Source organism: Mauremys mutica, chromosome 3 (assembly GCF_020497125.1).
Source record: "Mauremys mutica isolate MM-2020 ecotype Southern chromosome 3, ASM2049712v1, whole genome shotgun sequence".
NCBI classification, from domain to species: domain Eukaryota; kingdom Metazoa; phylum Chordata; order Testudines; family Geoemydidae; genus Mauremys; species Mauremys mutica.
In genome coordinates, this window is record NC_059074.1 from 86,222,233 (window position 1) to 86,250,114 (window position 27,882).

Sequence of the window (27,882 nt, forward strand, 5' to 3'; positions counted from 1 at the left end):
TGAAATCTACCCTTGTCTCTGCCACAGAGTTCCTATGCAAGTATGGGCATGTCACTTAAACCAAACTTTTCACAAGTGGGCATCAATTGTGAGTTCCTCATATTCTGGGTGCCTCACTTGAGCCCCCATGTTTGATTTGGAGCAGTGCTGAGCACTCACAGCTGCAACTGAAGTCAATAGGAGCTATGTATTGAACATAAACTGCTATACAATGCTAAATAAACTGAAACATCAATTCTTAGGGGCCTCAAATTGGGCACCCAAAACTAGTGGATCCTTTCAACCTTAATTTCTGGGTCTCAGTTCTCCAACTATAAAATGGGGATAGTACCACCCCCACACCTCACAGTGGTGGTGTGAACATTAATTCATTAACGTTTGTGAAGCAAATATTGCAGTGATGAGCACCATAAAGATATCTATGAAGAAATTAATAGTTCTGTCTTCAGAGCTGGGTTTGAATAGTGTGCAGTAAATAAGGTCAGGGCAACACTTTGAACAAGGAGGAGAAAAAATATTGAATAGCTGTTCACTAAGCACCATCCATCCTATGCACTGAACAGGGGAGGTGTCCTGTGGAAAAAAATGGAAAGTGATCATGTAATTAAAGTCTGTATCATAATGTACACACACAATGGGGCTGAATAAAGGATGCATGGGCAACCTTAACTCTTGCATTTCCTAACTTCTGCTTTACTTTGCAACCTTAATATTCTTTTAACAAGTTTTTTTTTCTGTTATTTATTAGGTTTTTTAAGACAGCAAACTGAAAAAATCAGGGACTCCATCATATAGCATCACAGAGATACCTGCATGGTTAATCAGCTGGTTTCATTCTCACCCCAGCCAGCATCCAATCCTAGTCTCATCCCCAACCCCAGGCTCCTTGTCCAAACTCTTCCCTGCCACCACCACCAGGTTCAGGTCTTGTCCCCTCTGTTTCCCTCCCTACTGCCTGGACCCAGCAGGGGAGGTATTGAGAGCACAAGAGATACAGACTTCCTGCTCTCAATATTAGTGCCAGCAACAGCCAAGCCTGGAGCAGCAATTGCAGAGAAAGTCCTTGGCCCCAGGCTGGAGTTTACTTAGTATGGGCAAAATCTTCAGGAAATTAGTTATGCAGCTCTAGCAAGTCTCACTGAGCATGTGTGAACTACAATTTTTCAAAGGCATATAACTCAGCCAAATTTGGGCAGATTTTCACAAGGACAGCAAACGGCACATCCCTGACACAAAGGCCGTCCCCTGCCAAATTTCAAGTCCCTGCTTTAAAGACTTTGGGGGAGGGGGGCAATCTAGGAGCTGTTCAAAGGAACGATCATCAGGATTTAACATGGACAAAAATGTATTTTTCTCTAGCTTTGTTCTTGGAAACAGCTGAACCATATTGGCTGTATTCCAAGACCAAAAATAAAATAGAAATGCCTTCGGAAGACATGCAGCATAGACAATTTCAGCTCAAAGAGTCAAGTCTGGCAAAACTATAAAACTGAAAAATGAGTCTTAGAATAGCTACCTTAATAAAAGGCAGTGCTTTCAGCCCTATGTACAATAATCATACCACAGAAATTTAGGAAAGACCTGTTAATCCATCTCCCTTTTCCGCCCCCCACCCAATGTTGAATTATTCTTGTAATTCAGTTTTATCAGTGGTTGGTGCAGTCAAGTTTTAAGAGTCCTAAGTGACAGTGCTTCCATTTTCCTAATATTCAGTCTAGATTTTCCTTATTAGTTCTAGTTTGAGTATTTTCATGCAGCCCATGAAGCAAGACTATAAAACTGATTCCAAAATGTATGGCGAAGTCACTAGATAGGCAATGTATACTGGTTCTACTTGTGTATATGCATAATTATAGTTAACATTCAGATGCCTGGGTAGTAGATGACTGAGTTCCATCACACTGTGAGCTTTATCTACAGCAAAGGGGGGGGGGAGGGGAGAACAACTGGTGTAAGCATGACTCATCCATTACATGTATTTCTTATTAAAATAAGAATGAAAAAACTTTAGATCGGTCATAATACATGGTTTTGTGCTACTCTAGGCTGCTATTCTCAGAAGATCAAGATTTATCAATATCTATCCCTGCACCTACCCGCTCCTATTTCAACATTCCTACATGTTTTGTGGTTGCAGACCTGGTCTGAGTAAACACTGCTAGCTTTCACAGTTTCTATATCCAGTACTGCCATAGCAAATATCTATTTAAATCAAACTGAGATACTTGGTAGAGATATAGGCATGCCGGTCTGCAGAATGCTCCTCCTACCCAGAGCTATTTCTGAATGCTGCTGCTGTCCACATTTGAAGAGTAGACAGAAAGTCTTAAAACACAATAAAATCTCTCCCATTGCTATATCAGCACTACTATTTTTCCTACAGCAGAAGAAACAAAGAACCATTATAGAAGTAATGGTATTCCTGAACACTTAGACTCAGTGAAGAGAAAGGTAATGTCTGCACTAGGAGTGCTCTATTAATATAAGAATACTGGTATACTAAACTGCTAAATGGCTGGTAATGTGACTGCAGTTTTATATTAGCAAAGCTATGCTTATTCCCCCCCTACCCCTCCGCAAGCTGCGCATGAAACAAGCTACATAGATAAAAGTGCAATTTTGTGGGTATAACTGCATCTACACTAGAGGCTTTTGCTGGCACAGCTACGTGCATCAGAGATCACACTCTTCACACTCCTGCCAGACATAGCTATGCTGACAGAACACTGTAGCATAGACCAACCCTGTGAGTGTAGCTGGTCTTGCTCTAAAGCAAGAGACTTACAGCAATGAATGACAGAGCTGCCCACTTATATGAAGTGGTTGCAACTAATTGATCTATTTTACAGGGACACTAGCAACCAACACCAACAGACAGTAAAGACCTAAATTTAAACTGATATAGCTACATTGGTGGAAATGCTTCTGGGGTCACTTCTTTGTCTGTAAGAGGCTTTTTTAAGGTTAGTTTAAGTTAACTGGGAACAGGTTTAAACTAAACCAAATTTAGCAGCTCAACCTGAAATATAAATATTCATGCAGCGGTTTATGCTGGTTTAACTATGTCAGTTTATGAACAGATCTATGTTAAACTCTTACTTGGGCCTTGTCTACATGGGAAAGTTGAGACACAAAAATGTGCTGGATTTTTAGCCCACAAAACATAACACTTGAGCGAAAGGAAGTGAAGAAACCAGACTACCTCACGAAAATTGTGAGGTAACAAGCAATTCATTTGCCCCAAAGACAACAATAATAATATATGTTTTTAAAATGTTGGGTTCCCCCACCCATTGATTAAATTTCAGCAATAGATGGGGAATTTCTTTTTTTGGTTTTCCTTCTGTCCCAAGGGGATTATTTTAGTTGGCAGGCATCAAAGCATACCCAGTGTGCAAACCAAATCTGAAGAGAGGTGCCACTGCAGCTAAAAATACAGAGCAAACATGAAAGTTTCACCAAATGTGATACTTATGGTTTAAGGACCCAATCCAAGAATCCTTATCCAGCAAAACTAATGGAAGTGTTGCTAAATTAAAATATGCAGGTGGAAATCCCAGCTGAGGCTAGAATTAAAAATTCTGCCCTCCTTGCCTTTCCCTGCAAGGTACTGAATGCCTTTAACTGCCCACTGAAGTCAAATAGGCATTAAGAGTGCCCAGCACTTCAAAAGGACCAGATAATTTCCTAGGCATTTTCTAAACACAACAGTGAAAAACTGCAATTGAATCTTATTTAGAAAAATTAATATCCAACCTCTAGGAAGTGAAGGATAAAAGTTGAGACCCAACATTATCCTAAAACATTCTGAATATTAACAGTGTGACTTAAAGCTGTTCAGGTCTATAACTCCAAATACTACAAGGCCCAATTCTGCTTACATTTAAGTTATCTATAGCAAAAATCCTGTTTTCAGGCACAAATGTAGCCTATTAATATAACTTAAGTACTGCAGCTGGCTGGTGGAACAAAAAACTGTTAGATTGCTGGATATGCCCAGAAGGCAAACTGCCCAGCACTTCTTTTTGTATCTTCCACTGGTTACTGGTAGCGAGGGGGGAAGGGGAGGAGGGGATGTAACAGAACCCTGTTCATTTTTTTTTTAAAAAAGAGGACAATTTCCCCCATCTGCACACTCACAGAGAGACATAAAAGCAGCAAAGAACATACAAACATACAAATAAGCCCAGTGACAGAGGGACCCTCCACTGACACTGTTTCCTTGTGCATTGACTAGGCATAGTTTTTGCAATAACAAGCCCCTACGTTGGCGGTAGAGGGAGGCTTTTCTTAGAGAGACATTGAATCCTACTTTTTGTCTGAAATATTTTTTAATCTACTACAAATTGAGTCATTTGTCATATCTAACATATCCGATTCAGCAAAATTATACACAATGCACATTCCTGACCATTTCAGTTATGTACGTGTTGAAGCTTGTATGCACACTGCAACAGTCCAGGCCAGACATTTTGGAAGATTTTAAACGTTAGGGGATTTTTGGGGGGTAGGGGTGGGGGGTTCAGTGCAGGACTGTACATATTTTTAGTCACTGGAAAAGCAAGAGCAACCTTCTGGGCCCATGGAGAAAAGTCACACCCATTTCCTTTTAAATAATGCATTTGGGTTCACCCCACCTGCTCTTGCTTGATATGCAGCAATGCCCCTGACCTTATCCACTCTTCATAAACTACTTGCTTGCCAGAGAGTAACAGCTATTTACAGAGAAAGCACTATATTAACCATGAACACCTGCCAACATTAACAACAATATTTGTAGGATCGGCCTCCATTACACCAGTTTATGCATGTCAATTTTCAGAGCAGTATGTTATAAGCCAAGCATGCAGGACTCATTAGCAACAAAATGACTCTAGCAACTAGTTCTCACCACGGTATATTGAAAATGTACATTATATGCTGAACATATGTAAATCTGAAACTGGAAAAACTTCACTTTAATAAAATTTGAATGCTTTGGTGTCTTTACTGGAAGGTGTTAAAGAAAATTACATTGCTCAGTAAGGAAAAAATAATTGAGCTTTTCGCTGGCAGATTCTGTAAGACTGGGCAGCAGACACTGAAGGCCAAAAGGCCTGACTTTAAATAAATGCCATCTTCAAAGTATTTCAAACCCCAAGTGTTCATAGTCATGAGTCAGGCCCCACAAAAAATCATGACATTTTAAGAATTTTTTTTTTTAAATCTTCTGATGTTGTAGTATTTGGGGTTCATGTGTTGAAACTTCTCTCTACAATCATTACAGCTAGAATCTTTTAAGAAAAATGAAAGCTGATATTCAGAGCTAGTAACACACGTTAAAAACACAAAAAACCCCACCATCATCAAGTTCATGACAATTGCAAGTTGCCAATACCATCTCTTTCACTACCAGCAAGTACCCAAAGCTGAGTATTTGATGAGTTCTAAGATATCATGCCTCTAAAATATCTTTCCTCTCCACTGATATCATGAACAGAGCATCAATAGCAGTGTTCAAGTGCACCAATCTAAAATAAGATCCTTTTTTTCCCCTGAGATATTTGGGAAGGAGATGATGAGAAGCATATCTAAACTACTAAGAGAACCCAAAATGATTTTAATATAGTCCTTCCAAAGCAACATTACCTTTTACATTTCAAATAAAGGTATGTGTGTGTTATGTGGAGATAAATATAGAGCTTGTTTTTGTACGATTGAAACACTCTCACTAGAGTACCTAATTTCCAATATTAGCAAAAAACAGAGGCAAGTTATAACTTTATACCAAAGCTAGTCAGGTCAAGATTTCCTTTGTTTTATAGGCTAGGTTATTACTATCTTCCCTGTCAGCTTCAAAGCTTGGAGACTTGAACTGGATCTTTCAGAGGAAGCATTCCTACATTCCCAAGATTGCCATCTATCAGAATTTTATCACAAACCTCATGATATCTGTATTTTTGCCCCCCCCCGCCACTCTCTTAGAAGCTTGCTATTACATGAGAATCTCAGCCCTAATAGTTGCAAAGAAAAACCTGAAAATGTGACCAGGGTGCACCCTAAAGGCTCAGAAGCCAGAAGGCAAATAAAAACCAACAACAACAACAAAAAATGCACAACACCAAGAAAAGCCACTTATCCTTTTTAAGTCAGTATCACAATTTTTGAACACCTGAATTGGGATCCAGTTGGCAATACTGGATCCCAATCCTGCAAATATTCATACAACTTTACAAGAGAAAGTTTTTGGTGCTGCCATGAGGGCAGGGGACTGGACTCGATGACCTCTCGAGGTCCCTTCCAGTCTTAGAATCTATAACATAAGCTCACTATGGTGTTTGCAGGAGCAGGGCCTCAGACACTGAAATGAAGTGCTACTACCTCAGGAAAAGGTATTCAGATATAGAGCTGGGTGAAATTATTTGACCAAAACATTTTTTCAGCAAAGTTACAGATTCGGCAACACTGAAATGTTTCATTAATTTGTTTCAGTTTTACTGTATTTTTAGTGTCGAAAAAAGTCATCTTTCATTTTGATATTTTCCCAAATTAAATGCTTCTATTTTTCAGTTCAAAATGACTTTTCATTTTAAAGTTTCCTTCAATTTTATTAAAAGTTTTCAAAAATGTTAAAAATTAATTTTTAAAGTTGGTTTTAATTTCTTTTCCGAGAATTGCCAGCAAATAAAAATCCATTATTCAGAAAGCTCTGTTCATATCTCCCTACCATCCTTTCCAGTTTTCCTCCTTTCAGTTTGCCAAAAAAAAATTATCCTGGATTCTTTCTAGTTTGTATCCTCTTCAGGGAAAGTCAGGTTTTGTAACTTGTCTAACATTTAGCTTGTGGCAAAACACTGTGTGTTTAACAGTAATTGTAAATATCCTCCCTATCCTCTCTTCCGCACTCTTTCAGCTCATTGACAAACTGTGACTAAGAAACAGTTTTGTATGAAGTTTTCGTGGCCCCTTCATGTATCAAACCTATCCCAAACAAACATTTATGTGATCTGAAGCATTACCCACATACACAGTACACTAGGGCAATTAATAAATGGACTCCCTGAATCAAGATAAGATAGCTGACAGAAAATGACTTCCTTGCTCTGCAAGGCCTACATGCTCTTACAAGACAGGCAGACCCACACAGGAGCGGAGCTTAGAAAGAAACCATGACAATTATTTGGCCCTCTTTAAGGGCCCTTTGGGAGTTTTGCCCCAATAACAAGTTCAAGATAGGGCCCTTTGGTCATACTAAATGGCTGAAATTCCAGGTGTTTCCCCACGCAGTACAGATGTTGATTTAGCAATAGCCTTTAACTGTGCTATGGCCCTCCACACATCAATACTTCCAAATGACCTGAATGAGCTATTTGATTACATTAATCCCCTTATTAAAGGCCCTCTTCTTAACTTCTCTGAGGTCCCTTCATTTTATCCTAGAGCAACAATTGTACATTGTAAACATATAATTCTCTACTACTGTGCAATAAAAATCCAACTTTTTATTTTAATCATCACGAATATAAGTACTTCTACAGTATTATGACCAAGGCCATTTCAAACACTTCTGCCAATTCAAGTACAGAGAAATTCTTTATATTAAAAGATCAGTTGACTAGAGAAAGGTGAGGTGGGCGGGCAAGAGGGATACAAGGATGGAGACGGATTTGCTGTGGGTAGGAGTTGACGGGGCTCCTAGAATAGTTCAATCAGTACCACTATGAGGCTGTCAAATATAATAAGGGGGAATGTGAGAGGAAAGCAGTGGCAGCAATAGCCAGAAAGGAACAGGGACTCAGAGGAAGTCCCCCGGTGGGACGGAAGGTAAGGGAGCTAGAGAAGATATTGATTTCCCTCTTCTACCTCCCCCAAACCAAAGCCAAGCCAAACATTCCCTTCCATACAGCTGCATCCTTTCATGCCTGCCTGGGTGTTTTGGGAGAGAATGAGGTTCTCTCAATACTGAGTAGAAACAGGGAGCAAAGGAGCAAACAGGCTTTGGGTCCATGAGGCACAGCACTGGCTCAGTGCAGCCGTCTCCAAATCATTTTTATAGGACGCATGAGGAGTAAAGAGGAAGTAGGCATAAAATACCAACTCAGTCTCCTTGTAAGGGATCACTCTCCATCCAAGACTCTCTGCAAGAGCAGGTTCTGTAGCCTCTCATAACTGACACAGATTAGAAGGATGGTAGTCACCCTCTGACTGGTATTCACTCGGTATGTCAGGAAACCAAATTTCCATGGCACTTAGGAAATACTGCCACTGAGTAAGAGTTGTATCTTAAATACCCTTTTTTCTGCACTGAATATTTGGGATGATATGTACGTATGTTAGTCAGATAATATTACATATGCTACTGAAGTTTTGAAACCCTTAAAAACCCTCTGATTTATTAGAATCTCAATATATTACTGTATTATCATTCACAATTTGGGACACTGGAACTGCACGCTTGTTAGATGTGAGGATTCACACTGTTACTGAATGTGACATTTAAAGTGGCTTACTAAGTATTCTCTTCAATAACTATCACAGGGACATAAACAGAACACACACACAACGCCTCTTTTAGTGGATAATGTATTTTCTTGTATGTATTTTCTTCATTATTTTAGTAAAAACAATCATTGTGGTACTAAGTTGTTGTCTCAGTTTATATTACTGCATGCTGCAAGAAAACTGCTTAGTGCAAAATGCCAAGGTTGTGTGCAGCACAATATTAAAAAACTCAAATGTTTTTGGGTGCAAAGTTACTCATTTTAATCAACAAACACTGGCATGCTATCCGGCCCTTTAAATATCAAAGAGTTTTAAAATGCAATAAGAAAAAGCTACAAGTACACCCAGGGATAAGATCCTCAGCTGGAGTCAATTGTTAGAGCTTCAGCAGCTTCAGTGGAGCTATGACAACTTGTACTGTACCATTGGAGGATGTCTCTCAAAATGCCTGTTTAATTTACTAAATTAAAATTTGAGAAGAAAACTGTACTTTCCAGGAAGAACTCCACAATAAGCCTCTGATAAAAACAAACACCTTCTTAGTTCTAGAAACTGACCTCAGTTATACTAACATAGTTAAAGAAAAATCACAACATGAACAGTTAAAAGAAAATCTAAAGTAAAATGCATTATTGTAGGTGACATTTTCTTTTAAAGTGACACTTCAATACTTTTTCACTAGAATGCTCTACAAATCACTTTCCATGTGATATTACCATTTAAGTTAGAGTTTAGGATTACTGAAATCTGTTATGTGGTTTGACTGTTATTTCCTCTGCACATTTCCTCAGCCAAAACAAGTATTGTATATTAATAAACTGATGGCATTATAAGAAGTTTTTACTGTCACAAGTTTGGGATGGCCAGATTACTCAAATACATGGTGGAACCATTAGCAAGACTTCATAAGCAAGTAGAAGTAGGAACTCACCCTGCATTGTCACATAGGTGTTGAGAACAACATGGAACAAAATAAGCCCCTCTCTGCTTTTTCATCTTTGGAGTACACCAGCAACTATTTTTCAATTATGACATTGTACAACATTAAATCAATTCACATAATGATTTGAAATTTATACAATTTGTCAAATACAAGAGCACATATATGGCCTACATAAATTTACCCTGCAGACAGACATGACAATGCCTTTGAGTTGCATTACTGTATGTAGTATGTCAAAAAGTATTCTCCCTCTCATTGTAACATGATTTGAAAGAAGGATGCAATAGTGTCTAGAAATAAAGTCTTATAACTGCAGTGCAGATTCTTATCATGTTATGGTCTTCTGATCACAAGTCTGGGCAGTTGTTAAAGGTGCAACTCCCAAACAGCATTACAGTAATCCCTCCTCCTGGGGGATAGATACATTGAAGTAATGCCTATGTATTTTTTATGCCTAATACTAGACTTTAAAACAAGTTTTACTATCAAGTAGTGAATGTCTTCTAAATTTTAAATGTATTTCGTAGTAGTGCACAGGGGCGGCTCTACGGATTTTGCCGCCCCAAGCACGGCAGGCAGGCTGCCTCTGGCGGTTTGCCTGCGGAGGGTCCGCTGGTCCCATGGCTTCGGCGGACCTCCCGCGGGCATGCCTGCAGGAGGTCCACCGAAGCCGCGGGACCAGCGGACCCTCCGCAGGCAAGCCGCTGAAGGCAGCCTGCCTGCTGCCCTCGCGGCACTGGCAGAGCGCCCCCTCCGCGGCTTGCCGCCCCACGCGCTTGGCGTGCTGGGGCCTGGAGCCGCCCCTGGTAGTCACAATAAGCATTCATTTAACCGTCAGTCTTTTTTAGGTCACTTTGCTCATTCAATAACGCAAGTTTATTCTTTATATATTACCTCCCCTTCCAGGAGTCAGATGTTGGACCATAGTAAAAAGACAAAACTCACCATTACTTTTGATAGGTGCAGGATTAGGCCTAAAGTTTTGGCTAAAGACCACATTTTTGCTAAGAAACCAATTAACAAAACAAAAACTCCACCAAATAGTTCTACTGAACTATATTAGCCATAAGAGGATTAAACCTAACTTTAATAAGATGTAGTTTACATGACACATCATTAAACAGTTGACCACAAAGACATGATTTGGCTGACCTGTTTGACAAATTCTTATGCATGGAAAAAATATATCCCTACAGTGGTTTAAATGAGTGCTCAATGAGATCATCATGAATATTATATTCACGGGCCTTACACCATCCACTGTTCAATTAATCATGTGATAGTAAGTGTAAAAATTACAACACAAACTCCAAACAGCAGTTCTCACCATCAAAACTAAAAACTGGGTTGAGGGAGAAATCAAATACAGCCTTTAATATTCTGCCTACTAACGCATAAATCAAATCACTTAACTCTTGAAAAAGTTTTGTTTTGTAAAGCTTTGGAAACAATAAAAACATTAAACACATCTTTAAAAATCATTACATCAAATAGACCGACACCAGAGGGCCTACAAATAATAACTTAAAAAGAAAACCCAATCCCCCCCACAACCATCTTCTATTTCTACCTCTTATATGAGAGCTACTGGAGCTGCTCTCAAACTCACACAGAAATAAATTCTCTTATAAACTGGATGCTTTTACTATTCAATACATAGTGACTGAACAGAGATGATGAGGCACACAGTTTTCCTTAAGTTTTCTTTAGTCCATAATTTCTTTTGTTCATTTTGGCATCCCTGCTTGGATGTTAGGACTAGACATTCTGCTCCAGTTTTCAGCATGCCAGTAATGCTGGCTTAAGTGAGCAAGGCTGGCAACTCTAGTGCTTGTCCTTTAGTTCCCCTCATTTATAAAAGGTAGAAGGAAAAGACATTATTTTTTCATAAGATTTTTCTCCTGAGGGCTTTTTTCTCAGCCAGCCTTTTCATTTAGTTACGTTTACCACCAAGAAAACCCCTCACTCTGGGAGTCTGAAATCAAAGATAAGCATTAGCATAAAAAAAAATCTGAAATTTCTCTTAAGTGTTGATAGAGTCGTTATGATCCAAGATTATGTGCATTATTAATCTAACACATGCCATTTACTCTACATGTGTTGCATCCAGAGTATAGTATGTAGCAGTAAGGATGAGTGTGCTTGTTTGGATCCAAACTTGACTTTTTTTTTTTTTTTTTTAAACATGAGAGATTTAAAGCACAAAGAGAATGTTGTCTCACAGCTCTGCTTCCTGAGTTCATCCAGGCCCTAAAAGTACCACAAGAAAGGAAATTCCCAATTATTTCTGACCTGAATATCTTGCAAGCAGTACCGCGTTGACAGTGGTGCCGGGGCCACACACAGAAGGGGTCCATAACCAGTACTGGGGCAGCCCAGGCTGGGAGCTTTGCTTGGCCGGGCTGCTGAGAGCACCTGGTACTGGGGCAGCCACTGTCTGCGCCCCCCAGAGGCATCAGCTGGACTTTGTGGCTGGCAGCTGGATGCGGAGCGATCGTTGCCCAGGGAGAGGAAGCAAGGTGCCCATTGAGCCCCTCTCCCCCTGCCTGGAATGACTCTGCGAGGCTCCGATGGCTGAGGGTGTGGGTCAGCCCCTTGGCTGCGCTCCTTTCTTTGAGAGATGGGTGCCCCTCTGGGTGAGGTGCAGAGAGGACAGCAGGCGCCCAGGAGAGAGGGAGCTCAGCAGCCTAGCACGGTCTGGGGGCACTGGCCCTCCGAGTTCACTCCAACCACAGGTGGGACTAGAATGTCCAACTTTCTCGGTGCCCAGGCCTGGTAAGGAGGAAGTGACCATTCACTAGGCACCTCGTGCTCTGGTTGGAAGGGTGCCATCTCTCAGCAAGGCATGGGGCTATGTGCCAGCTGGGCACCCATGCACAGTCCACCTCCCCAGGGTATGGGTGACCTAAGCAAGTTGGTTGGAAGTCCCAGAGACTGTCTGATCTGTTCTGCACCCCTTCCCCCGGCTTCCCAAACATGCAGCCGCAAGCTCCCTGACTCCTGAGCGGCATATTCAGCAAGGAGGACTCAAGGGGATGGGGAATGCTCTTTGTCAGAGAGAGAGAGGGGGAGGGGGTTGATTTGTGCCCTGACATGATCTGTGACCTTTTAAGGAGCAGCTGCATGAGCCTTGGCTTATTTATTGGGAATGAGAAGAGTGTGATTGCTCCTGTAATCGTTTTTAATGCAGATGGGTATGATGGAGTTATTATATTCCAACCAGGCATGGAGAGGAGTGTGTTTCCTTTTTCCTCTCTCTGCTGTGTTCCCATGAGCGTTTTCTGTTGAGCTCTTGAACTTGCTTTAAAATAACTGTATTTCAGTTCATGCTGAATGGCCTGGGACCAGCATCTCTCAAAGACTGCCTGAAGCTCCAGGATGAAGATCATGATTTACAACTTCGCTCCTCAGGCACAAGATAATTTTCTACCCGTAGGGCAAACCTTGTCTATGTGGGAGACAGAGCTGTCTCAGGGGCTCGTCCAAGATCGTGGCACAAAACTCTCACAGGAGCTAAGGACCATCACAAACCTCACCACCTTCAGCTGCAAGTGCAAGGGCCTTGTTAGCAGTTTTTACCCACCGTGTTTTATTTTGTATTTTTTCTTTTATAATTTATTTTATTTTTGCCCTAGGGCTACCATTGCTGGTACCCTAGTGGCAGCCACCTCCATCTGCAACTGAAACTTGTAAATACTGTAAATAAACCTGTGCAGCTGTGTCAATCTCCTGTCTTTTACAATCGTTTCCCTTGGGGGCCCACAAATCTGTTTGGCGCCAGGCCCACAAAAGGTTAATTTGGCCCTGCTTGCAAGCAACTCTATTACTTAGATTTCCAAACTAAAAATATTAATAGGGGATTTGGATGAACTGTGGGGTTTAGGAATTCAAGCCGACTCATTGGAGGGTCTCTCAGCACTAGTTACTGTACATCACTAATGCTAGAATGTAATAAAACTGATGGACACAAATAGTACCTTCACACTAAGGATCTTAAAACACGTGTAAAATAAATTAATTTACCCTTCTTTGTAAAGTAGAAAAGATGGAGGCACAGAATTTAAGATTACTTGGCAAGACAATAGCTGAGTGAGGAAAGAAGCAGACATGTCTCCTAAACACCCCCTCTCTCATTCTAACAAGCAGATAGCAATATATCCCCATCCACTGCAAAAGTAAAAATATAAGAGAGAAAACCTGTTTTAGCATGTTAACAGATTAGAGAGTGAGAAAGATTCCAAGAGGGCCCATCTACAAGATGGACTAAAAACCAGGTAAAATGCCATTAACCTCACCAATTAAAAAAAATATATATCTGCAGAAGAGTATAACTCGCCTACTGGAAAAGTAGAGGCCTTTATTCCCGAGTCTTACACTTACCTATGCAGATGTGGTTATATCAAACCCATTGCTTCTTAGTGAGGTATGTCTAAAGAAAAACCCAGCCATAGTTACAAAGTTTCTCAGTCTGAACAACAACGGAGTTAATAGCTCCCATCATACCTGCTGTAAACCTCACAGACAAAGTCAACGAGTTACAGGAGCAATGGTGTCAGCCCCATGAGAAAACATTATATCTCACCTTGCTGTCTTATGCCAAGTTTTAAAATAATGACCAGCTGAGGACAACTTATTGGGAACTAATTAGTATAAAGCAAAGTCTAGGAAGAATCAATGTGAATCAAAACTGAACATGTAAAATACTGACAACCTTTACTCCACGCTTAACGCTGTCCCGTGAGTCATAGGATGTTGGCTGATAAGTTCTCAGCATCAGCCTTCACTAATATACTTGTGAAAAAAATGTTTCCAAAGCAGGAACTACCTTGACAAATGAAGACCTGACAAACGCATACAACACAAAAATGAGTAAGAATGCAAGCATGTCAGAAATATTCAACACATTTTGAACAGTGCTAATATATTCTTCTTTTTTCTTTTTAAACTAGAGAAAAATTAAAAGTGCTGTAGAATAGCAGAAGCTGCTAGGACTCTCCTTGGGTTTTAAAAAAAGTCTCTAGGCATTTATACTGTACTCCTCACAACAGTATCAAAGGCCTCTGGGTCAATGTTATCAAATTTACCATTAACCCCAATTTTTGCTATCTTGACAGTATGATCTTTTTTTTATAAAATGCCAAGATGAACAGTGCAGAAACATCAGGTGGCATACTTCATCTTTTTGCAAACTGATCATATCTTGGAGATCTTTTAAAGAGAAAATATTAAAAAACTAAGTTATTTTTGTACAAATAATGGACCAATTAATTAAAAGGAGTGCTTAACATGTCACAACATTTACTAGTTGATGCACATCTACTCATCTTCCCTTTACCATGATAGTGATTAAAAACATAGACTAATGATATTTGATTCACTCCAATAGTCCAACCACTACATTCACCTTGGACTAGTGGATTTGCAGTATTTTGCAAGCCTGATTTAGAGCACTCTCTTTAGTGCTAAGTTAGTCTATCCACAGCAAGCTCTATCTGGAATTCCATTGAGACGAACTTACAGGAAGACTGCCTGCTTATGGATCCTATATCTTCACCAACCAACACCAGAAAAGGTAGGTTTGGGGAACTAAAATATTTTATGTTGCGATTTGATTCCTCAAGCTACCCTGTTGCTGAAGTTCAGGTAATATTTATTCATATTTCATAAATGGAAAAAAAAATCAAAGCATTTATAAACTGGGTGATTATCTGGAAAACAACAGCCTGAATTGCAAATGCATGCTCATACAATATAAAGGTTTGTAGCCATGAATTTGGAATAGCACAAGTGGTATAGCTTTAAGTGAATTCTGCAATTTATGGGAACTTGTTTGAGACAAGACTTTTATCACCCCATATACTCTGTAAACGTCATACAGAAATATTTGAGAAATTTTCTTTTTCTAAAATGGCACGTAAGCCATAAGCTGCATTTCACATCTTAGTTCGTATTCCTGACAGTTAAGGGGCAAGATCATTGCTGGCATAATTGGACTCAACTTCATTGAATGTGGCCCAAAAACCTATGCTTGAACAACAAACGTTACATTCTTTGAAGTATCCATCATTCTAAAATGGGGGGTCTGCAGACTATGTCTAAGGGGACTGCGAAAGGTGACTATGAAAATAAAGTTTCAGATCCCAGAAAAGGCATTCCGTTTTCCTGACTGATCAAAAGTATGTGACTGCCCCCACATCCAGGTTTTGACCAGCAAGTGTTGCTGTTACCATAGAAGCTCAAAGTTTAGTACCCTTTCTCACACTGCGTCAAATGCCATGCCGAGCACATGCAACATTTATAGCTGACTTCTACTCAGTCAGTTTTCAGTCCAAGACTTCTATGGTAGCTGTCTGCAGACCACAGGCTGAATTTCCATAGGAGGTCCGCACCTCCATTCAGAATGTCTTAAGGGTCTGCAAATGAAAAAAGGTTGAAAACTACCCTTCTAAATAGTAATCCAGCTAACAGATGCTTAAAACTTGCTGATTTGAGTTTGCACATGTAATAGAGTTTTGTCAAAGCTTCCATTTATTATGTATCAATACAAAAATGGATGCCTGAATCTCTCAAATAAGGTCTTAGGAAGAGTCTCTCCCATGAAACTGGATCCCCCCCTTCATTTTTTTAAAGATATAATTAAAGAGTCTTTCTGTGATGCATCTACATTCTTCAGACATCATCTGTGCATGACCCTTCCTTTTCTCTTTTGCTGCTTTTCAGCTCCTGGATCTCCCTTCACCTCTTCATCCAGGTATCTCCTTGGCCTCTGACGCTTCTCCTACCTTTTTTAAGCTCTCCCCTACTTCTATGCACATCATGCTGTTACTGTCAATTAAGCTTCAGAACAATTTTCAGTCACTTCATTACAAGTGACATAATGTAGTCATTTAACAAAATATTTTTAAAAGGGCTTCTTAAGGATTTAGAACCGACACTTCGTGAGTCATCTGAAGCATAAGCCCTGTGATTCAAGATTAACAAAACCTTGTTTTCACAATGAGGGCTCTAGGGTTTAACTAGCACCCTATCTTTTAGTGCTAAGCTACAGAGTTTCCTTTACGCTGTCCTACAAAGTTCTTTACAGTTTTTTAGGGTAGCATTGGAAAGTGCAAACCGCAATTAGATGATGTGAAGCACTCTCCCCTGGCAGCACAGCTCACTGGATAGCCACCTGTTTCAGAGATAAGCATGCCACAGAGAAGCAACTTCCCAACACCACTCTTTCCAGCTCCTTACAACTACTGCCTGCCTACAGTATGGAATGGACATGGATTTATGTGGGCTCAAGAGAAGAGGGAGCACATTATGTTGGCTCTTCTCCTCCCTTTCTGCTACTTTGGGGGATTTTTCATCCTCCTATTTGCTTGCCCCCAGCCCTCACAACTGCAATACACAGTTTATTTTATTGCCTTGGGTCTCAGTATGAAGCATTGTATTTACAATCCTTGGAGCTGCTCTTTGATTAAAGATATTTTTGTGTAATTCATTTGCTTACCCACAAAAACTCTACAAAGTTATTTATGATAAATAAGTTATTTAGATATAAGGCTTTGATGGAGTTAATGTCATCCTCTCAGTTTAAAAAAAAGTTTTATGCTAAATAAAGATCTTGGGTCCAACTCTGTGCTAGTCTTTTAGTAGTCTCGCTCCCTGTGCTAGGCTTTCACAGTTGTGATAAGCATGGGTGTTCCATCAATATCAAGTGATATAGGCTCCTGTCCTCCCAGTTCTGAAACTCACTTCCTCTCCTGTTCTGAAGTTGCCCAAACAGGTTATTTTTGTGAGCCTCATTTTTATGGGGCATTTTTTGGGGGTGGGGGACATACGGCAGGAATGTTGATTAAGGCATGGAATTCAGGGGGCAAAGCTGGTTGGAAAAATTTCAGACCCATTTTCCAATGGAAAACGGAGTTCCACTTAAATTGAAACTTGTCACAAGATTAGTTTCAATTTTGCAGAAGTTTCATTTTGGAACAAAAAAATCAAAATGTTCTGACAACATCAAAACATCCTGTTTTGGCATTTTTGAAATAAAACATATTTATTTTTGTTTTGAAACTTAACAAAACATTTGAAACAAAAAGTTAAATTATACATTATAAAATAAAAGAGTGCAAGTTGAAACAAAAGGTCTCAACTGCCCTGAAACAAAAAAAGCTTAGCAATTGTCCTTTGTGCAGAATTTTGAGGGTTTTGTTCTGATTCGAAATGAAGCTAAATGAATTGTCATCCTTCAGCCAGTGCTAGACAGGAGATGGGGTACTTTTCCTTTGCTGCAAGGCCTAATTAGTTTCTGATGTATATGGTCAAAGTTGTTATTAGTTTTGTAAATAAATAAATAAATAAATAATAATAGGTGATATACCTATCTCCTAGAACTGGAAGGGACCTTGAAAGATCATCGAGTCCAGCTCCCTGCCTTCACTAGCAGGACCAAGTGTTTATGGTCCCACTCCTGAAGAGACATGATTACCTTTACAAATAAGTATTCCCACTAACTTCAATGAGACTGCTTGCATGAGTAAAATTAAGCACATACACAAGTGTATAAGAATCTGGTCTTTCATTTGATGTGGTCAATGTCAATGGCACCTAAGTCCATATCCTCAAGAGGTATTTATATGCCTAACTCCACTTGAAACCAACAGCAGTTAGAAGCCTACAGAGCTCTGAAGATCTGAACTATACATTCTAAGATAGATCCTTTTTTGGACAGTTGCTTATAAGTGTAAAGTAAAGTAACAGCCTTTTTCATAAGTGCAGAGAACTTTTAGTGACTGCTGACTTCAGTTGCATCTCTGAAAAATCATGTACTAAATAAATTGCTGACTTGCAACATATAGATCCAAATCCTGCAAGCCCTTATTCAGCGAACTAGACCTTAATTGCCAGATCTCAATGAGACTAGTGAGGCAAGGGCTGGCAGGGTCAAGCCCTATTTTTGTAGCAGTGATTTAATCACTATAGTGAATTCTTGGGGGGGCAGAAAGGGAGGCATTATTAGTTCTCTTACTCTTGAAGAAAGATCATAGTAAGAGTACACAGTGTCAAATGCAGAACTGTGATAAGCTGACATGTACAATGCTTTGAACATGTAATAATATTTTATGCAGAACTAATACTTTCTAACAACTGAAAATATAATACTCATGTGAGGTATACACAACCTTAAATCATCATGGAGGGACCATGTAGTTTTAACTTGTCTAACTGAATTTTTATTAGACCATAAATCCAGTGCAAATCATATCATGCCTGTGTTCATTTTAATCAAGCCCATAGAGCCAATGGCCCCAAAGGTCCTTTTCATGCTATGCTCCACTTGTGCACATTTGGAAAATGTTACTCAGATGCTTCATGCAATGTAATTATTGAACAATTAAAACTATATTAAGACAATTGATTTTACAACACTCTTTGTATTTTACTCTGAATTTTTATATTAACTGGTTTTAATTTTTAAACATCTAATATCAGTGTTAACAGTGAAGTTAAAAATAACCTTTACTTGTAGTTTTCCATCATACCCATAGTATCTTCACTGACAGCTCTGCCTAATATTTTGTTTCATCTCTACATGCAGGTGTCCTTTATTGCCTAATAAGGATGGTATTCAACCAGTCTGAAAACTATTTCCCATTAATTATAAACTTTAATATAACTTAAGTAATATCCCCATGCCATTACACGCTTTATCAAAAGATAACTGAAGTCATGCTATATTGTGTGTCCAGAGCTGAGCAAAGTGTCAAAGTTAATTACCTCACAAAACACATCCCAATGAAGGAAATCATTACTATTGCACGCACATGGTATTGAAATGAGTTCACAAATTGATACTTTAAAAGTTATTTTTGCATTAGTGCTTAAGACCAATAAGCTCACAGAAAAAAACCCACAAGAACAATCTGAATATTCCAGTGAGCTTCTCACATGAGTTTACAGAACAGGAATGAAATAAGCTTAGTCCACATAATAATTTAAAAGGCAGCTATTAAGCCACATTACTTTTAATGAAGAAAAAAAAACCACTGGTCACAAACATAATAAAATGTATTAAAAGTGATTCCGTTTTTTCAAGAGGAACCTCGGCAAGACACGTTTTAAAAATATTCCGATGTAAATATCATACATAATTGACATCCATTAGGCTCAACTAATCTTTTTTCTTAGAATATGCATTAAGCATTAAAGGTTTGAGTGAATTCTCTATTATTCCAAGATCTTCTGCACTTCTGGCTTGGATGATTTCAACTGGCAGGCAAGGGGGGGGGGGGGGACGACAAGAAAACCACTTTTGGTTAACTTTTAAAAAATCGCTATTGCTATAAAAACAACTATAAAGGTTATAACTGAAATATTAAAAAAGACATTTCCTCCCTATATATTTCCCCACTTAGTTAGCTCTGTTCATTTAACAGAACTTTATATACAGTTTTCTCTGTGCGAGTCTGTCACAGCAAATGAGTGAAAACCTATTTTAAAAAAATTGGAAAATGGGATTGTAAAACCACAAAACTCAGCATGTGAGTGTAGTACTGGAAACTACTTTCAATTCATTATTGAAATGGTCTTTATTTCAAGTTAGCAGTGTCCCTTTAATTTGCTGTTCTTTATCTATGGGAGCTAGACAAAACCCTAACAAACCCACTTCCTCTACAAACATATAAGCAAAAGATCTTCACCTGCAATTGTTCAGAGCATTGGCAAGGGAGTACCAGTTAAAAGATATTTAGAAAACTGGAAAGTATGACAGCCGTTTGGGTGGTTAGAGGAAGGATGTGGGAGGTAAGGAGGCTGCATACAGGCAGGAAAGTGACAAGGTCTCTAAAAGCATGTTCAGTACTCTGTGTTTCTTACAAACCCGCTCTGTTATTAATCATTCTAAGAAACAGAATGTATCAAAATGACTGATGAAAAACTGCCCTGTGTTCCCTTGCACTTGACCAAAATCTTCTCCTTAAGCATCAGCCCCATCTCTCTCTCCCTCCCCAATCACTACTGAATGGATGAGGCTATTATGTTCTCATTTTAGAATTAAAGAAATCCACATGGAACAGCAGCAAGGCAAGTTATTGAGGCAGTAGAAACCAGATTTCACATTATTAAAGAAACTTTGACTACATATATTCTTTGCTGCTTTTACATATATACTGTAGCTCTGCAGATGCAGCAAAATGTTGGCACCCGTGGTGTGGCATTTGGTATCTTTCACTAATCTAAATGTGGCTGGAAAGGAATTGAGAGCAGATCAGCGGCCTCATCTGGGGAGAGAGAAACCCCAGGGAACAGAGAAAAGAAACAAGAAGCAAACCTCCTTTCAAATCCTACCACCCTTGGGCATTTTGTGCCTCTCTTCACTGAAAGGGCCCTTTGTCACACACACAAATCCTATAAAATCTAAGAGGGACAGAGGGTTGTTTTATTTGTTATTCCCCCTCCCTCTTTTTCTATCCCCTAAATTGCAGCAAATAAAGCCCTGTGATGAATCTCAGTTACCTCTTTCTAGCTCAGTAACTAATAAAGCCTCAGCCTGCAGTTCAAGAGTTAAAATGGGGGTGGGGACAGAATGGGACAAAACCAAAAACATGTAAATGGTCCAAAGCAGGAGAATGGCAGCATGGGTCAGAGCCCAGCTACACATGAGCATCAATTATTAAATGATTACATCATAGTTCGTATTTAGCTCCTCTAGAGCGCTTCAGAGCCACAAAACATTAAACAGAACCGTGAATTGATCAAGCCGCACAGCACCACGGGCTCCCCCCAGCAAGCTTGTTATATTCTGCCAGAACTGGCTTCGCATCGCCCATCATCCTCACCATCAGCAGGGTCACAACAATCCACCCCCAGGGCCAACCCTGCAGCGCCCGCACGATCACCAGCAGCAATAAAGCTTCGGTTTTTCTTGGGGGTAAACTACTACGGGGGGGGGGTACAAACGTGTACGGAAAATACATAAACCTGATGCAAGGCTTCTGCATCCGCAGCCTCTCCCCCTCCCCTCCTGGCACCGCTCCCCTTGGCGGGGCTCCAGCTGCACGCCCAGGCCAGGGGGCTCCGCCTGGAGGGCACCTGCAGCAGCGCTGCCCCGACCTCTCCCGTGAAAGCCTCCCACACACCCACACAAAGGAAACAACACCGCAGCGGCCGGCGGCGCAGCATCCCCTCCTCCCCAGGCCGCAGCCGGGGCCCCGGGGGCTTCGCTCCCTTACCTGAAGCTCAGCGCAGGGCTGGCGCGGCCAAGCCACGCTCACAGCATCCCCCTCCCGGCGGGGGGCCGCCCCAGGTGACTCCTCCCTGCCCGCCCGCCCACGCCGGCTCCTCCAGGGACCACACGGGCGCAGCAAGGAGCGGGGCGAGGCGCCGAAGACCCCGGGAGCCGAGGCAGCAGCGCGCGGGCTGCAGCCGGGGGAGGCAGGGAGGGAGGGAGACGGGCGCGCAGGGGCGTCGCTCCGACTCGCCGCGTCCTCCCCTCCCGAGCGACAGCGGCGGAGCCCGGCTCCAGCTCCGGCTCCGGCTCCGGCTCGCTCCCCCCGCCTGACAGATGGCGCAACCGCAGCCGCGCCCCCGGCCAACTCGCGCTGCTTCGCCGGAGCCGGGTCCCCCCCCGCCGCGGGGGCGGCCCGAGACTGGCAGCCCCAGCCGGCCTATGGCGAGGCGCAGCGGTGGGGGGGCTGCCGCAGTTATTGGCAGGCGGCGGCAGAGGAGGGGCTGGGGGGCGCTGGATTAGGTTGGGCGCCCCCGGCTTGCAGCGGGGTGGGTGGCTAGGTGGGCCTGGTGCCTTGGAAGAGCTGTAGTATCGGGCACGGCACCCTTCGTTTGCCGGTCGCTCTCCCTCTGCCCTGCTGTGCTTTGCAATCCCAGTAATTAGCCCCTTCAATAGCACACCGACGCCTAGGCTAGGGGCACCGGGGCGTTCTCCAGTCTGACTAGTGAAGGGGGCAGGTGGCAACGTTCAGAGAAGGCTGGAGCAGTGGGGCCGAAAGTAGAGGTGCTGCTGCACCCCCTGGCTTGAAGTAGTATTAAAAAATGAATAAACACCAAATGTATGGTTTGCCTCAGCAGCACCCACACTATCAAAATTGTGCTAGCCGCCCTGGGTTGGAGGTATTAAACCATCCTCTTCTCCCCAGGAAAAAATGCAGGAGCTCGGAACTGGGAGCTTGGATAGGCCCATTGTAGCTTTAATGGCCCTCTTCAAATCAAAGCTGGATTCTGGACCCTCACATATGGGGGGGGGCGCAAGTAGGAGGGTTTTGGTTAGGGCCCATCCGTATTCTAATATTTTGCAATGTGAGGTCACAGTGTTGCCGGCTCTTGATATTTTATTGCTCACTTGAAATATTTGGTGTTTTTCTCAAAGCAGGAGTCCCTGGTGTCCTGTGATTATATGAGACTGTCAGTTCCCATTTATTTTTAAAACAAGCCTCTTGCCTCATGGTGGCAGAGGAAAATATTAAATAAATGTATCCTAAAATTGAGAAACAAGAATGAAAAGAAAAATAACACTCTGTTCAAACAATTTAGGACTTTGACGGTTTGGGATTGGCAATATATAAGAAAACACTACCAGTAAAATGTACAGATCTCACCAGTACTGTGGTTATAACCATTTTCATTTATTGTAATTATTAGTAATGGCAAATATTTAGCACTTATATAATGCCTTTCACCCAAGGATCACAAAGCATTTTATAGAGATTGATATTACTAGGTTATGAACTCTTCCAGATAGAGTTTGTGTCTACTTTTACGTCCATACAACATGTAGCACTGGGCCACCTTCCCCACTCTGATCTTGACTTGGGCTTCCAGGAAGTACAGTAGTGTAAATAAGGACACACTTCACCAACCATGGAAATAACAAATGAAGGGAAAAGTCTCCTGTGTTCCTTGCCACTTCCACATTGCCTCTAGGATGACCAGACAGCAAATGTGAAAAATCGGAATGGGGGTGGGGGGTAATAGGAGCCTATATGAGAAAAAGACCCAAAAATTGGAACTGTCCCTATAAAATCGGGACATCTGGTCACCCTAATTGACTCCTACACTGTCACCAACACTCCAACATTCCATAAGGCTTTCACTTCCACCTCCAACACCTATTGAAAAGCAATATATATCCCAACTACAAACTTGCATTATAAAGCAAAACCTTAACAGTAACCTCAGATGCTCCTGTTTCAACAGATGAGTACATCTGACTGTCACACATTCCTTATATTTTAGAGGTTATTCTCCCTTAACATTGCTGAACTCACCATTAAGATTCTCTGGATGAGGGGTGAAATACAGAAGTGGGGGGAAAAAAGGAAATAAGAGATAAGATCTACAGGAATAATTTATTTTAAATTTGTATTATATTTAATAAGACTGCACCCTCTAAATGTTTCCTCTCGGATTTCTGATATTTAACCCAGTGAAGCATTTGATCTTGTTGATTTATGATGTCAAAAGAATTTCTTGATGGAATTATAGTCTTAATATGAGGGCTTATTTCCTATCAGGCTGCCCACAGCAGTGTGATTACAAGAACACTTCAGCTTCCTGGATTTCTGTAGAGATGTTTTTTGTCTGTTCATTTTAATTCAGGACCTTGGTGTGCACATATAGTGACTTTGTATGTGGAGCTTCTTTTGAAACCAATGGGAGTTCGTGAGCACAAAATGTAGGCTATGTTGGACCACAGTTGGGCAAAAATTTTTGAACAAAACCATTTTTTTGCCAAAAAATGCAGATTTGGATCAACCAAAACATTTCACAAATTCATGTAGACTCAAACTGATTTTTTTTCAGAACTGCCAGTGAACTGAAAAATCAGTTATTTGCACAACTTTATACAGGGCCTACAATGTTCTTGCTTAAGTTATAATTTGACTACAGAAGCATGAACAAACAAACAAAAATGGTCAGGATTTTAAGTAACAGTTCAAATTCCTTCCCAGTCTCAGTTAAACCAGTACTTAATATGACTTTTCTATCTTTAGGCCTGGTCTATACTTAAAAGTTTTAAGAGCATAGCTATGAGCTATGAGCATAGTAATGCCTATGAAAAAATCTATATAGGTAGGCTGGCAAATACTCTAGCGTAGATGCAGTTATACTGGCAAAAAAGCCAGTAGAGCCAGTAGAGCTTCTGTTGCTCGGGGATCTGGTGAAAACTATACTTGTAAAAATCTCTGCCTGTATAAACTACATTTCCACTAAAAGAGTTTGTTGGTATAGTTATTCCAGCAAACCCTTTTTTGTGTAGACAGAGCCTTAGTTGCAAGCAACAGTCGTAAACATAAAATAAATTTACTTTTACCAAGTTTATAAACATTAACAAGTTGAGCTAATATAGAAGAGAAACAAATACAATGAAAAACAGGTAAACAATAGATGCAATCTTAATCTTAAACTCTAAGGGCTATATTGTGGCTCTAAATCAGTGTTAGTGGTAGAGAGAAGTGTGGAGATGCACTGTCTCAGAAATATTGGTGAAATCCTGGTTCTGTTGAAGTCAACGGCAAAATTCCCATTGATTTTCAGGAGGCCAAGATTTCATCCATTGTACCTGAGGCAGGCACAGTGCTTAAGGGGCGTGTGCAAGGTGGGATCAAGCAGGGGTTGGGGTGCACAGAACTCATCTGGCCCTGGGCTGGGGCGGGAGATGACAGCTCCTTCGGCCCTGGGACTGTGGGAAGAGATCCAGGTCCTCTGGCTGCTAGGGGAGAGTGAGATCCACCGGCCACTGGGGCGGGGAGGAGGAGAGCCTGCTCCACAGGCCAGGGGGCTGCAGCAGGGAGACCCAGCTCCTCCTGCTGCCGGGAGAGAGTGAGCTCCTCTAGCTGTGGGGGTGGGGAAGAGTCAGCTCTTCCAGCTGTGAGAGCAGGGCTGCCCAAAGGGGGGGCAAGTGGGGCAATTTGCCCCAGACCTCCACGAGAATATAGTATTCTATAGTATTGCAACTTTTTTTTTATGGAAGGGGCCCCCGAAATTGCTTTGCCCCAGGCCCCCTGAATCCTCTGGGCAGCCCTGCGTGGGAGTGAGGGGAGAGCCAGCTTCTCTAGCCGCAGAGGGCACAGAAAATGCCCCTCCAAAAGCAGTCAAATATTTATTCCTATGCACGCCCCTGCTTTAAAAAGTTGCAGTGGGTGCTTTTCTTTCCAGTAGCCGTCTTGCTTTGCTGTGCTAGAGCAATGTGGAAGAAGAGTAGAACTATGGCCCTACCAGCTTTGGGGATTCCAGTGAAGCTAGAAATCCCAGGAGCCTGATCTCAGTCAATGCAATGGCAGGGTTTATGCCTGGCCCCTACAAAGTCGTTCAAGGTGAAGCCTTCTTGTGTCCTGCCCTCTAAACCTCCTCCCTTGCGCGCTCAGGCAGGGCCCTGCACAATCTTAGTTAATAGATCTTGGATGCTACAGCAATTAATCAATAGGCCAAATGCCCTCTTCCCCGCGTAGTGTGGAGTGGAACAAAACACATACCATTTTTTATTTTAATTTGTATTTTAAAAAAGAAGAATGCCTATCCCAGGCTTTAGGTGCTTATGCTTTGAATTAAAAATACAACTGCATAAAGAAAATAAAACAAAACCAGCAGCTCTTCAACCCAAACCAGAAACCAACCAACCAGTCAATGAAAACAGACCCAAACAATACCACATCAGCCACAAGCCTGAGTAAATAGATTTGCTTGGCTATGTGCCCCTGAAAGTTAAATGATTTGGGCTAGTACAGCCAAAGTGGATGAGGGGGAGTATGAGGGGGAGGATAGTTCCAAAGTTGAAGGCCAGCCAACATCCTGAGGAGTTGCTGTGGTAATTCTTTATGGCAACTCCAGACTATCCTAGGGCTATAGAAACCAGCACTATCCCAATGAGTTGCCTCCCTGATGAAGTGCCACTACTGGAGAGGTAAGATTTGGTGGCGAGTTGCTTCTTGAAATGGTGTAGCTGTCAGAAGCAGGTAGATGGCCTAATATACACACTCTATTGGTGTTAGTCCCTGGCCTCCACCACTATTGTGGGATGACATCAAGACATTTACCTTTAGGAGTCATTGGGAAGATCTGACAAGCCGGGCTGGCTCCAGGCAGCAGATGCTTGGGGCGGCCAATACAAAGGGGCAGCACTCCACCCGCTATTGGGGCGGCCTGTCCGGGTCTTCGGCAGGAATTTGGTGGCGAGTCCCTCAGTCCCTCTTTTCTTCTTCTTTGAGCTGCCGCCAAAGTGTCGCAAAAAAGGAAGAGAGGGAGTGAAGGACCCGCCGCTGAACTGCCCCCAAAGAGTGGAGCAGTGCGATTGCGCTGCCGCGGCTTCTTTTTCTGCTTCGGGCTGCAGAAAACCTGTAGCCAGCCCTGCTGACAGGAGTCCTCCAAATTTTATTTATTTCAAAAAGTACAGCTACATAATTTGTACAGCACCTCTCATTTCTCCCTACATGGTTACTTGCACCAATAACAACAAAATATTCAGGTTGCTTCCAGTCCCAAGAGACCAATCACTTATCCTAAATCAGTTGGTGCCCTAGATCTTACACCAAAGACAATGCCTATAATCAATCCTACAATAAACTATCGAGAGGTTTATTAACTAGGAAAAAGAAATCAGAGTTATTTATAGGCTAAAGCAAGCAAAGATGTACACCCAAATGAGTTGTCACCTATGAGTCCCAAAAATGACAGAGAGATGGTAATCTGTCAATTCAAAATGTCTTTTAGGTTGTACTCTGGAGTAACCCCTAGGGGTTGCTGTGAGAGTTCAAACAGCAAAGAGATGAAAAGTTTTCTTGTGACCCTGTTTTATTTTTACATTTGGCTTTCCAGTCCATGAAATGAGCTTCCTTGCACGTAGCATTTCCAAGGTGTATATGTTTGGTAACCGGGTGTGAGTTTGTCAGATCTTAGCTAACACCTGCAGGTGTGGCTACATTTGTTACTTGGTTTATCAGCATTACATCCTATAGCCTTTATCTTTCTTATACCTATTTCTGCCTTTACACTGTAAGAGCTATACTGTGAGACAAGAGCTTCTATCCATTCTGGTTTTAGTTTTGTATATTTTATCAGCTGTAGAATCACATATGGCAGTATATATAAAATAACTTCAGTGTAGGGGAAGAATCGGAACTTGTATGTAATATTGTAATGGGATGGCAGTATTTGCCTGAACATCTCACCATTGTGATGGTGTCACTCATAAAGCTTTATGGAAATATGCTTATGTATGTATATGTATATATATATATATATATATATAACATAACTAGAATGTGTTTTATGCTACATATGCCATGTAACATATCTCTGTAAAGGTCATGATCTACTGAATCTATTAATCCAATTTGTATGCATGTATCATTTTTGTATTTGAAGTTATAAATATTGGCTGCATACTTGTTTGATTCTAAGTAGGCTGTAGTGAAGCAGGTGGTCAGCTTCCTGAGAAAAGACTATTCTCAGTAAGTGCCCCA

At 41.3% G+C, this 27,882-nt stretch overlaps 1 protein-coding gene across 3 annotated transcripts in view; it reads right to left on the reverse strand.

Moving 5' to 3' along the window:
- FYN (FYN proto-oncogene, Src family tyrosine kinase) overlaps positions 1-21,969 on the reverse strand; it is a 177,175-nt gene extending 155,206 nt beyond the window's left edge. Inside the window, exon 1 of one of the 3 annotated variants that reach the window (XM_045010483.1) lies at positions 21,640-21,969. The gene's annotated coding sequence lies outside the window, so the exon portion shown is untranslated. The remainder of the gene's footprint in view (positions 1-21,639) is intronic. The other 2 variants (XM_045010482.1, XM_045010484.1) reach the window with 2 other exon arrangements.
- Between the last annotated feature and the right edge of the window lie 5,913 nt (positions 21,970-27,882).